Genomic DNA, 14,210 nt, shown 5'->3' with positions numbered 1-14,210 from the left:
TATATCTAGTAAGAATTACAGAGGAAAGAATAGAGAGAATAGAGGCAAGATAATATATGATGAGACATGTCACAAATTTGTAATAATTCAAGAAATACAAGGGTTACCTGATTAGATCATGAGAAGACCCAAGAAGAAAAGGTAGAAACAAACCCACATCTGGGCATACAATAATAAAACTGCAGAACACCAAAGACAAAGAAGAATATTAAAAGCAACCAAGAAACAATCTTATTTGATTATTAACAGAGGCTGGAAGACAATATACTCAAAGTGGCAAGAAAAATAATTGTCAATAGAATTCTGCTCCCAGATAATCTATTATTCAAGTATTAGGTTAAAATACAGTTTCAAACAAACAAAATAGATGAAGAGATCTTTATCATTTGCATATGCTTGCCAAAAAAATTACCTCCCTAAGAAGGAATTTGCATCCAGATAGAAGGAAAGAGACCAAGATCCAGTGAGCACAGAAAATGTAGGTAAGTTTAAATAAACATTGACTATGAAAACAATCCAACAACAACAACAAAATTCATTTACATAAAATGACAGTGCATGTGAAAAATGTGGTGGAACTATTACACCAAAAATATTATGAAATACAGATTATGATCAGAATTATAACTTAATAAGGCCCTTATATTATGCAAGAACAAAGTAGATTTTTTATATTTTTATTTTTATTAACATATAATGTATTATTTGCCCCAGGGGTGCAGGTCTGTGAATCGTCAGGCTTACACACTTCACAGCACTCACCATATCACATACCCTCCCCAATGAAGAAAGTAGATATTTTGATTCATTTCATCTGTTAAGACAAAAAAAATTCATTTCATCTGTTAAGACAAAAAAAAATGTTAAAAACAAAACATGCCTACTGAAGGAAAAGAAATGGGATATATAATTTTGAAATCATTAGACAGAAAAGAGACTAAAGACACTGCAGATCCAATAAAAGGGAAGAATGAGAAAACAAGGAGGAACAGAAGGGCAGCAGAGATATGGAAATGCCTTCCAATGAGAAGTGGCACTATATTTTAAAAGATAAAAGATTAAAACTGGCAAAATAAATGTGCATGGAGATGATGTTATAGGCTGGCCTCTCCAAGGAAGCCCACTCTGAGATGAAGTTGGGTATGCAATTTTATCAAGGACCGCCTTGTGATCAACATCTGAGAATGAGGAAGGAAGGAGAAAGGGGAAATGTCAAGCTTCAGTGCAAGTCCCTTAGGGAGTTCCAGAGCTAGAATGGTCCTACAGAGTCGTCTGGAGTTGGGCTGAGATGACCAGGTCTTTATACTCCCACATGGATCAGCCACTGGATGTGAGCTGCCTGGGAAAAAGACATGATCTTGGACAAAGATGCTTTGTACAACTCAAGCAATCCCCTTCAAGGACCTTTGCAGGCTCTCTGTTGACAGCACTCCGAAGCTGGAGCAACAAGCTCTTCCTTGAAGAGGGACTCGGCACATCAATGTCCGCCACATTACCATGAGGTGAAGCCAAACAACCAGTGCCCAAAGAAACCCAAATGTCAGGTAACCAACTACATCCTCACACCTTCTACAAACTCTTCTCCTCAGATTTTTCTGGAAAGTGCAATGGATTTTTATGCCATAATAATGAAAGGTAAATCCAAATTACTAACTCCTAAATCTTTCTAACTCAAGACTACATCATGTACCTCTTACTCCCTAACCAAAGTCAGCCAAATAAGATACTAAGAGCAACATGAGATTCTTTATTCCTTCATAATTTTAGATCTTCAGTTTATAAACCAAAATGAAAATGTTGTTTCTGTGTCTAATATTTTTATGAAACATGAATCCTTACTTATGGATACCATCATTATTAAATACCTATCTCCAGACAGGGAAAGGACACCAAGATCAGAAAACCATGTATGATTGATTTCTTATTCCTCAAACCGAAACCAATACTATTCAAAAGAAATTAGCAGGCCCAAGTACCCTTTAGAGAAATTTAAGATAATTCATCTTTGCAAAATATGTCAAATCAGAAATTAGAGAGGATTGGCTGAGGGAAAAAAAAAACTACGTAAGTAGACAAAATGCAAGACTGTTTAGCTCACAATCATAATGAGGAATATAGAGAGAAGATACATATGCACATAGCCTCAATGTGTCAATCATGCCATGTCAACTAGTCTATTTAACAATTTTACTTATTTTTTTTGTAGTTGGCATGTTGTTTAAAAAGAAAAAGAACAGAAACAGCCAACAAATATTTTACTCGCCAAGTCCTTGCAAGCATTGATTGGAAGAATTGGTCAAACCACTGTGATGCTTAAGACACATGTTGGTAGTAAGGGGGTTTCTCTGTTGGGATACCAGAAGGCAAAAGAGGTGTCCTCAGAAGCAAGTGTGGCTGAATTTTCTTTTACCTGAACTGAAATCATTTGCCTTATCTACCTTCTTGTCAATTCAGGTACAGATGTATTCCAGACCCCTGCCTATACCTCAGGCCTAGGTAAAAACACTTTGAAGCTCCCTAATTGTTTTTGTTTTTATGAAAATTATTGGCATAACAACAAGCTTTTAGTAAAAGGAAAGAGCGGTACATGGATAATGCATCAGTACTTTTTCTTTTAATGTAATGTGACTTTTATTCCTACAGTGCAGCCCGAGGCTTTCAAATAACTGGAAATCTCTGAATTTAAAAGATGGATGTGATTCAAAGAACAGTTATAACTCATACAGATCTAAGACACAGAATGCACAGATTTACCATTTCTGTTTAACAGCACCATGTACATGTGATGTAAACATAATGTAAATGCAATATAATTTTAGGTGAGAATCTCAAAGTATTTCTTAAAAATTACCCCAGGCTTGTGTGTATATTATATATGTATACTATACTATATATAATACATTATATGTTATTTACATACAAATATTTTCATCTTTAAAATGAAACACAATGTAATTAAGAGCTATTCCTCTGTGCTCTCTTCTTTATACTTGCTTTAAATTTATTGACTACAGGGGGTCTGTATTTTAAGTACTGCACATGGTGGGCTGATCTATGGAAAAAGGGCAGGAAGGAAGCAAAAGAGGGACATGGAAGAGGAGGGAGAGCAGGAAGGATAAGGAGGATAACCCCCCACCCCCACCCACACACACACTTGTAGCTCAGAAATGGCCAGGCCTTGAATACATCCCAGCACCCCTTCCCAAACATGAGACAGGGCTTCCCAAAAGTTCCTGGAAGAGCCTTCCTTAGGCTATGGTTTAGGTGCGCTGCACTTGGTGCCCCAGACATCGGGACGCACGGACCATCCTGGGGACGGAGCCCCAGCAAACTCTTGGTACTTCAGGCTCCCCCCCACCTCGCCCGCCGCCCGCAGTCAATCACTGGGCAACGCGCTCCAGTCCACCCACTCCTGGGCGAATCCTTCTGCCCTTCTCCATCCTCCCTTAGCTCTCTCTCTCTCTCTCTCTGGCTCAGGGGTTAGCCAGGCGGTTCAAGGGCGGAGGCAGAGGCAGAGAAGGAGGGAGCGAAGAAGGGCCGGTTGGCGGATTTCCTCCAAGGGACACCAACGACGCCCTCAAAGCGACCACCCTGGCGCGGCCCCAAACCCTCTTCGCCCCCCATCGGCCCACAGCACCCCACACTCTCCATTTCGGCTTCGCTGTTTGATGAAGTAAGGGAAGGAGGAAAACAAGCCCGCAGCCTCCGGGGCAGCCCTTACCTCCGGCTGCCCTCGCGGAAGCCGCCCTCCTCCTGTCGGAGCGCCTCTGGTGCACCGCCGCGGCTCCGCCCGCCTCGGCTCGTCCGTGCCCTGCGCTCCCTGGGGCACGATAGCCGGTGGGGGACGTCCGCGCGCCGCTCGCGTGCAGCCCCGCCGGCTACAAGCAGCCCGCAGCCGCGGAGGCGGGGCCGGGAGCCCCGGAAAGGGGCGCACGAGCCGGGGGTGGTCGCTGATCGCGCGCGCGCGCGGACCGGCGGGTCGCCGGGCATGGAAGACCCCGGCCCAGGCGGTGCAGACGGCCGCAAAGCGCCCAAGCTCGCGCCGCCTCCGCTGGCCCCCCCAAACCCCCTCTCTGTACCCCCAGTAGCCCACCCTTCCCCCGGGAGACCGCTCGCCGGTGGCACTTGTTCTGCCGCGCTGCGCTCTTCCGCCCGGTGCGGGGAATAACAATGTGATCATATTGCACGGACTAGATGCTAGTAGTAGGTTGTAACTGCTGAGGCCACCACCTGTCAATTCTCGGAGCAAGGCGCACCGTCCCCAGCGGACTGGCCTTTCCCCGATTCCCTACCCGCTTCTTTTCCTCCCCCACCTACCTCGCCGACCTCCCGCAGTACTCTGCTGCACGATACTAAGGGAGTTTTGCAAAATAACCCTCACTCCCAGCCAGGAGCTCAACGCGTCTCCTGAACCAGAGCTGAAGGATTACGCACAGCCCTGCGTGCCTATCCAAAGCCGGATGCCGAAGATCCCGGTTTGAACCCCACACTCACCAGCACCCCCCCCCCGCCCCCATTCATAATCCCAGCGGCCGTCTGCCACTACACACCCTCCCCCTGCCGCCCGCGCTCTCTGCGATTCGCTGTCCCTGGAACGTGTCAGTCACTCTCTCTTCATCTGCCATGAATACAGTACTAGAAGCTCCGCAGCCACGGGTTACACAAAAAGGGATAGGGAGGGGAGCACTCCGAGCTGGTGGGCTGGGGGTGGGGGGACGGAGGAGGGAAGGAAGGCAAGGGAGCAAGCGGGGCAAATTACGTGGAAGTGGCCGGTGTGAGGGTGAGAACCCACAGCTCTCCTGTTGCACAAAGGAGCTCCAGAGTAGATAAACACAGTGCTACGGAAACAGTAGGTCAGCTCACCTCCAAGGAGGCACTCCGCCAAGGCACCCTAGGAGTGGGTTTCACAACTTGGGCATTTGCAAAGATCTAGCAACAGGCTCCTGGGAGCCTGACTGCCCCAGTTTGACAGAGCACAGTTGGGTGGGGGCCTGCCACTTGGAGGGGAGGGATTGGGGGGAGGGACTGGGGGGAGGGGCGGGGGGGGGGGGGTGGGAGATGTGGGAATACACAGGTTTCCATTTCCCCAGTGGTCCAGCTCTTTCAGTCAGAGAAAAAGAGAAGCAAGCTGGGGAGGAAAAGAGACAGAGATACAGTAACTTTGCATATGGAACTATACAAGTATCTAAAAACCAGAAAGACTTTAATGCTTTAATGGATAAAATTGGTCTATTTCTCAATTTATTCCAATAAACATTATGGCACACCCATTTTGCACTGAGCACAATGCACTGTGCCAGGTGCTGGCATACAGACATGATTAGAGCCACAGTCCCTGCACCCAGGAAGCTCATTGCCTAGCAGGAGAAGCTACTATGAAAGCCCCAAAATGGACAATACAATATTACACACAGAAGCATATACCAACTACACTAGGGGAGACAATTTTCTCTAGTTGGAATGGAAATAGATCAGGGAATTTGATCCCTTCTGAACTGTATATTAAAAGGCAAATAGAAGCTTGCCAAAGAAGTGACAGTAACCTTCTGTCATTCACCGATTAACCAAACCAGCCTCACATACCCACACAATGAAAGTCACACCTGAAAGCTTATCAGTGGAGGGACTTCCTGAACTCCTGCCCTGCCCTGTTTCCCCTTGGTGGTTTGGTGGTTTGGGAGGAAACATTTCCAAATACCAGCACTTGGAGTGTGGAACACCTAGCTCTCCAAAGCTGAAATGTTGCCTTTTTGGACCTGTTGCTTTATGTTCTATACTGTCTATTTATCTATTAGCTTGACATTGAGCCCAAAGCCAAAATTAATAATAGTGAGGCAATAGGCATCAGGAGGGAAGCCCATAAATCCTGCAATGCAGTCATGGTTCTGTCACAGTCTTTGTCTCAAAAATGATGACAATATAATCTCTTTTTCCTGAGCTACAGTGAGGATTAATTAGTCAGACTTATTAAATAGAAAGAGACCATTGCCCGAACAGAGTGTGGGATGGCAACCTAAATTGTGATTCAACCAACAAAAAAAGAATCAGATTGAGTGGCATGCTCCCCCTGTGAATATGAGAATTTTGAAAGGTCTTAGTGATTACTAAAGCACTGAAGGTTACTACATCACCTTTGGAAAAACATGTCTAAAGGGTTCTGGTTGCAAATAAGGATTAAATGGACTCCTGTATGAAGATGATGTCATCTATTAAAATATCCTTCCCCCTTCTCCCTAGAAAATATATAAACAAAGAGAATGGAAAAAATGTTAAACACCATTTTCAGCAAACCTATAATACAGATTTGACTGACAAACTCCAAACTCCTTGTAAAGGTTGCTAAAAGCAGCTGCATTTGGGCAGAAGTCATATGGAAAAGGCCCAGGAAGAGTCAAAGAGAACCAGCCGTAAGGACTTCAGAAAGTACCAGCAAAATTATGTTTCCTGAAAGTAAAGGGCTTACCTTAAACTGTGAAAGCAGTGATGTCTCTCACAGAAGTGGAGCAAGAGCAGGACAAGTAAGGCAGAAGAGGCACAGAGATGGGCAGAAGAGACACAGAGAGTTTCCAGGGAACCCACTAGCATCAGATCAGAGGGACAGCAAAACTATGATCCTTGAGGACAAGGTGATCACCGTGAGATGTAGAAGACCTATTCCTGGTCTTTAAGAACTGGGGAGCACAGCACTGTTGGCAGATGATCTCCTGAGCCAAATTTACCTCAGAGACTTAGAGGGAGTGAGTCTACAGAAAAGCCATAATTACAGGAAGCAGACTATTTGGGAGGCAGCAATAAAAGTGAATCTATAATCTATTGCCACATGACAAACTCCCCCAAAACAATGGCTTAGGAGCTACCAATTATTTGCCTACAGTTGAATGAAGTGACAAATTAGGATGGGCTCAACTGGGTTGGCTTATTTCTGCTTCATGTGGTGTCCCACTCAGCAGGTCTCACTCATGTATTTGGGCCTCGGAAGGGAGGACTGGGGCAGGTCCAGGCAGCTAGCTCAGGCTTTTTCACGTGGAGTTGGAAGAGTTCATAGTAGCAAGAGAGAGTGTAGGCTCCAATATTCATGCTCCTTTGAAGCTTCTGCCCATGCCATGTTTGCTAACATCCCATTAGCTAAAGTAAGTCATATAGCTAAGTCTAAAGTCAATGTAAGAGGAAGGGGGCTACATAAGGCATGGGTATGGGGAAGTGTCAAATGTTGGGGGTCATTAATATAACAATTTGCCACAGAAAGTAAGCTTTTGGATTGAGAGAACAGGAAAGTTACCTCGAATCCTCCATTTCAGGAGCTTTCTACAAAGAAATATAATTCATTCAGGAGTGAGTAGTGATAAAGAAGAAACTGGCACAGAAAGGATACAAAGATACTATAAGAAAGATTCTGGGGCTGCCTGGGTGGCTCAGTGGGTTAAGCCTCTGCCTTCAGCTCAGGTCATGATCTCAGAGTCCTGGGGAGCCTGCTTCCTCCTCTCTCTCTCTCTCTCTCTCTCTCTCTGCTTGCCCCTCTGCCTACTTGTGATCTCTCTCTGTCAAATAAATTATAAAAAAGAAAGAAAGATTCTGAAAAGGAGCATCAAAGTTACCAGAAGATGTGGGGGGAGAAAAAATTGCCACAGAGCCAGTGAAAATTGTGACTATACGTAGTATTTCTCCAGCATCTGTGCTCTTTTTCATTAAGCTATACTGACTCCCTAAATGAAATATATTTCCCATTATGTTAATGAAGCAATATAATATATTGTCCAATGTGGTGAAGCATAAATGCAGAAACTCAAGAAAGAGATGAGGATGAAGTGAGCTGATATAAATCAGATATGAGGAGGAAAAAAGGACCAAACCATCACAGAAATGGAGACAATATTGGAAGAAACACAGAAGGGAATAAGCACTGAGAATGAGTAAGAAAAAAAGACAGCAAAGGCATATATAAGAAGAATGGTCAAAATTAAGTGAAAATAAAGAGAAATATATTTTTAAGCGTTGTGTGAAAATGGTAACAATAAATGAAATACGATACAGAGCCAACATACCTATAATTGGAATCTCTGCAGAAGAAAACCTTAGCAGTTTTCTTTCAAAGACCTTCAGAGGCAGAGCAAATACTTTCAAAATTATAAAAGAACTTTCCTGAAATTAGAACAGAAGTCTCAAATCTCCATATTGAAAGCAAACACCGTGTACTAAAGAAAGTTGAGGGCGCCTGGGTGGCTCAGTGGGTTAAGCCACTGCCTTCGGCTCAGGTCATGATCTCAGGGTCCTGGGATCGAGTCCCGCATCGGGCTCTCTGCTCAGTGGGGAGCCTGCTTCCTCCTCTCTCTCTCTCTCTCTGCCTGCCTCTCCATCTACTTGTGATCTCTCTCTGTCAAATAAATAAATAAAATCTTTAAAAAAAAAATAAAGAAAGTTGATTCACAATGGTTAAGCAAAGACATATGCTAACAAATTATTGAAATTTAATTTTATTTTAATTTAAATTCAATTAATTGACACATAATGTATTATTAGTTTCAGAGATAGAGGTCGGTGACTCATCAGTCTTATATAATACCCAGTACTCATTACATCATCTGCCCTCCTTAACATCCCTCACCCCATCCCCCCAACCCCTCCCCTCCATCAACTCTCAGTTTGTTGCTTATGGTTAAGAGTCTCTTGGTTTGTCTCCCTCCCTGATTTTGTGTTGTTTTATTTTTCCTCTCTAATGAAAGAATCTTTGAAGCAGAAAAGCAAAAAGATCAAGTCTTGTATAAGGAAAAATAAGTCAACTTCACTTCAGTCTTCTCCAAAGGAAAGTCAATGGAAAAAAACATGAGCTTCTCGAGGCAAGAAAACATGATCTCAGTATTTTATATCTAGCCAAGTTGTTCATCAAGTATAAAGACCATATGTTTAAAACATTAAAAATCAAAGACTATTCTGAGGAATCTTAAATGTGAGGAAGCTTTCTTAAAAAGACTCACGGTAAACAATGAATATACTTGTATTCTAAAATTTAGACTATTAAAAATGCATAAATGTTATAGACTTCAAAAGTATAGGGATGACACAAGTCAAATATTCGGAAGGAAAAGGAAAAAGATGGTGGTAATTGGAGCACATTCACTGACTGACTTATCTATAACTGCTGAGGTTGAAAAGGTCATTTAAAGTTGACATATAAGTAGTACACTAAACGTGCATAACAGTGCAAAAATAAACACTAGGAAATTTAATTTTTTTTAAGATTTTATTTATTTATTTGAGAGAGAGAGAGAGAGAGAGAGAGCATGAGAGGAGATAGGTCAGCTGGAGAAGCAGACTCCCTACCGAGCAGGGAGCTTGATGTGGGACTCCATCCTAGGACTCCAGGATCATAACCTGAGCTGAACGCAGTTGCTTAACCAACTGAGCCACCCAGGCACCCTAGGAAATTTAATGTTTTAAAGAAAATATGATAGGGTAGAGTCAGGAAAAAAGGAAAATGTATACTAATTTATCATTGTTCATAACTAATAATATCTAAAATAATAGAGGACTATGACCATAATATGAAAAATTAATATAAACATATACACTAGAAAGAAAATACGTAACTTTTTTTTTAAGATTTTATTTATTTATTTGACAGACAGAGATCACAAGTAGGCAGAGAGGCAGGCAGAGAGAGAGGAAGGGAAGGAGACTCCCCGCCGAGAGAGCCCAATGCAGGGCTTGATCCCAAGACCCGGGGATCATGACCTGAACCTAAGGCAGAGGCTTTAACCCACTGAGCCACCCAGGCGCCCGGAAAATACATACCTTAATGCATACCTTCATAGATAGAGGAACTATACAGATATATGTACACACACACACAAACACACACACACACACACACACACAAATGTATCCAATAATTGACACAAATACTTCTAAAGCAAGTTATTCTTTAAAAGGCTCTTCAGGGGCACCTGAGTGGATCAGTGGGTTAAGCCTCTGCCTTCGGCTCAGGTCATGGTCTCAGGGTCCTGGGATCAAGCCCTGCGTCGGGCTCTCTGCTCAGCTGGGAGGCTTCTTCCTCCACACCCTCTGCCTGCCTCTCTGCCTACTTGTGATCTCTCTCTCTGTGTCAAATAAATAAATAAATAATCTTAAAAAAAAATAAAAGGCTCTTCAAATTGCATTAAAAGTAAACTTTATACTGTAGACAGATAAGTTAGAAATAAAGATTCAGAATGGTTGATAACGAAAGGAAATCGAAGTTTTACCTGAACAATGCTCCATCCACACACAAACATAAAGAAATAATAATTAAAGAGCAAAAGTTTGATCTTAATTTCAGACTAGTTGGATTTAGGACAAATAAGTATTGTATGAGACAAGAATGATACTTTATAACACAAGAAGCAAATTCACAATGAAGATGTGAAAGTTATGAGTATCTATGATATAAATGCATCATAGCAACAACTTATATGACAATTTTACACTACAGAGACAGAAAGAGATATAGAAAGGAGATCAAAAATAAAGTAATTTTACTCATCCCACTGATCTGAGATATATCAGGGGCTGTGTCTCAAAAGTAAAGATTGTATGCTTTTTTAAAGATTAATATCATATTCATAAAATATAAGCATATATCAAGCCATGGAGAAAATGTTAATAAAATTTGAAAATAAGGAGTCATGAACAATATTCCATAATCACAATACAATTAGAAATTAAGAGGAAAATCAGAAAAACAAAAATCTCCATACCTACAAATAAACAAAAAACTCTCTTAAGTACTCTTATGAACAAAATTATAGACTTTCTAGAAAAGATAAATGAAACACTACTCATCAGAATTCTGTGACACAGTGTTAGCTAAATTAATTAAATAAGCACCAACTGAAAAAGATAGAAAAACACTATTTAAAAAACAGAAGGAAAACAGGAGAAAAAAAGTAGTTTAGAAGAACAAATAATGAGCATATAAAAGAAAGGACAGTGATTAGAATTAATACATAACCCCAAAAGCTGTTTTTTTGTAATTATGAAAATATTTGAAATTATCATTAATCAAGAAAAAATATACAAATATAAAAAAATTTGAAAGGTTAAAGGGTTTAAAAAACAGAAACAGAAAATGTTAAAATAATCTTAAAATATTTGAACATACTACATGTGTCTCCAACATTTTTTCATTTTTGTTCCTCCTAAGAGAAAAATTAAGTTTCTCCCCATGAGAGAAATTAAACTTTAAAAAATTTGTTAAGAGTGTGGAGATTTAGTGGTTACAAACTATTGTAATATGAAAGATCTATTGCTCCATTATAAATGCATACCGTAGATAGAAAAATACATTTGAAAACTTGGGTAAAATGAATACTTTTAGTGGAAAATATAATTAACCCAAACTGTCCCTAGAGGACATAGAAAATCCAAAGAGAAGAAATCGTAAAAATTGTCAATCCTTCATCCTCCTCCAATGAATTACCAAGCCAATATGATCTTCAAAGTGGAATTTTACCAAATTATTTAAAGAGCTGATAACCACAATGAGGTATAACCATGTACTAGTCAGAATGGCTAGGATCCAAAAAGACAAGAAATAACAAGCATTGGCAGGGATGTGGCAAAAAGTGAACCCTGGTGCACTGTTGGTAGGAACGTGAATGTGTAGCCACTATGGAAAACAGTATACAAGTTCATCAGAAAATTAAAAATGGAAATACCATACTACAAAGTACTTACCCTTCTGGGTATTTCCCAAAAGAAAATAAAAACACTAATTTGAAAAGATATATGGACCCCTCTATTTATGGTCACACTATTTACAATAGCCAAGATATGGAAACAACCTAAGTGTCTGATAGATGGATGGACAATAAGATATGATATACATATGTACACATAAAATATTACTCGACTAAAAGAAGAATAAAATCTTGCCATTTACAACAACATGGATAGACCTAGAGGATATTATACCAAGTGAAATAAATCAGACAGAAAAAGACAAACACCATATGATTTCATTTATATGTAGAATCTAAAAAACAAAACAAACAATAACAACAACAACAACAAAAACCAGAAATGGACCTCATAAATACAGAGAACAAACTGGTGGTTGCCAGAGGGAAGGTAGGTTGGGAATGGACGAAACAGAGGAGACTGAGAGCCATGAACCTCCACTTATAAAATAAATAAGTCACAGGAATAAACAAGTACAGCATAAGGGATACAGTCAATTTAAAAAGTGGATAATTGTTATGATGCCTAAGTTCTTAAGAAGCATAAAAAGAATAAATATTTTCAATTAAATGTTATAAAGTAAGTGACATTGAAATTAAAATCTAACAAAGTTTGACCATAAAGCAAACTTATAGATCACTCTTACCATAAATTCAGAATCTAAGAATGTAAGAATAATTCCTTACATTAGTAAATTCATTAGATAAATAATCATATGGAAAGATCTAAGGAGCAAAAAACGTAGAGTTATTTCTAGGGACACTGAAAAGGTCTTTGAAAAATTCAACACTCCTTTCTTGATTTTTTTTAAACTCTCAATTATCTAGGAACATATGAATACTTTCTTAACAAGACAATATGCTCGTCTCGGTCTAAAAGCCATGTTTAAAGATAAGACATTAAAGGAAATTCTACTAAAGTAAGGGAAAGGACGATGATGCGTTACAACTATTTTTAAACATTATTCTGGGATTATAAATCAGTGCGACAAGGAAGAAATTAAAGATATAAACAACAAAATTTAAATAAAAACTTTAAGAAAAGATTTAGGGGTGCCTGGGTGGCTCAGTCATTAATCATCTGCCTTCGGCTCAGATCATGATCCCAGGGTCCTGGGATTGAGCCCCACTTGCTTGGGCTCCCTGCTCAGCGGGGAGTCTGCTTCTCCCTCTCTCACTTTCCCTCCTTGCGTTCCCTCTCTCACTGTGTCTCTCTCTGTCAAATAAATAAATAATCTTAAAAAAAAAAAAAACTTTAAGAAAAGATTTTTTAAAACTAAATAAAAAACCTTGGGATGCCGAAAAAAAAAATAGAGATAAAAACATTGGAATTAAAGCTGTAAAACTGTCACTATTTGTAGAAATTCTGAAAGCATATCTGGGAATACTATACAAATTTATTTTTTGCAACCTTGTCTGGAATAATGAAAGATTGGAAACAACTCCAATGTTTTTTAACAGAGATACAGTCTTAAAATGGGATACTACTATGCAGATACAAAAAATAAAAGAAAGTATATTACTATGAAAAATTTCCATGACCTGTTACTAAGTTAAAAAAAAAAAAAAGAAGTAGGTTACGTTTAAGTAACAACAGGATAAAAGTAAGAATATATATTTGTCTTAATTGACTATGCATTTTAAAAAATCTCTGACAGGATACCCAACAAATAAAAGTGGTCACCTCTGGGAATGGGGTGGGGATCTGGGACATGGGTAACCTTGGCTTTTCAGTGAACTTTTATAAAATTTGATTTGAAAATCATGATAATTATTAGCTATCTACAGATTAAATAAAATAAATTTAAAAGTCATTAGGCGTTTGTGTTTTTATCTGTCATCCTCTCTTTAACATTGGGGGGAAGAATGTGTGGTGCCACAGAACAATAATAGTACTACACGTACTTTCTTTTTATGAAAAGGTCAAACTAATTTCCACATGCAGGGTATAATCATGTTAGCAGGCATGATTCATGTGGTTATTTCAGGTGCGTAGTCTTCCTTTTTTATTAATTAATCATATATTCAAGTGTCAAAAGGAATGACAACTTCTTGGGCACCTGGGTGGCTCAGTGGGTTAAAGCCTCTGCCTTCAGCTCGGGTCATGATCCCGGACTCCTGGGATGGAGCCCCGAATCGGGCTCTCTGCTCGGCAGGGAGCCTGCTTCCCCCTCTCTCTCTGCCTGCCTCTCTGCCTACTTGTGATCTCTGTCTGTCAAATAAATAAATAAAATCTTTAAAAAAAAAAAAAGGAATGACAACTTCTACATAAATGATGTATTTACCCATAGCCCTATTTAAATGCTCTTTTATATTAGACTAGGCCAAGATGGGCTGACTTTAAAAGTCTGAAGTTAAGCCTAGCCACGTAATGAACTGGCAGCATCTTCAAGTTCAACGCTTCAAGTTCAATGCTCTCGGTCCAAAACCAAGAGTCATTCCCTGGTCATGCCAGGCTTAGAAAGACATCCAGCTCATCTCACAGACAGCCATCTGGCA

At 40.1% G+C, this 14,210-nt stretch overlaps 1 protein-coding gene across 1 annotated transcript in view; it reads right to left on the bottom strand.

The window, feature by feature from the left end:
• The window catches only part of LOC111143034 (phosphodiesterase 4B), a 571,923-nt gene extending 567,095 nt beyond the window's left edge, over positions 1–4,828 (bottom strand). The window contains exon 1 of the mRNA XM_022496458.1: positions 4,760–4,828. The gene's annotated coding sequence lies outside the window, so the exon portion shown is untranslated. The remainder of the gene's footprint in view (positions 1–4,759) is intronic.
• Between the last annotated feature and the right edge of the window lie 9,382 nt (positions 4,829–14,210).

This window comes from Enhydra lutris, unplaced genomic scaffold (assembly GCF_002288905.1).
Source record: "Enhydra lutris kenyoni isolate GAN:26980312 unplaced genomic scaffold, ASM228890v2 scaffoldscaffold9, whole genome shotgun sequence".
NCBI classification, from domain to species: domain Eukaryota; kingdom Metazoa; phylum Chordata; class Mammalia; order Carnivora; family Mustelidae; genus Enhydra; species Enhydra lutris.
The sequence above is the reverse complement of the archived record's forward strand: the minus strand, read 5'-3'. Positions and strand labels throughout refer to the sequence as shown.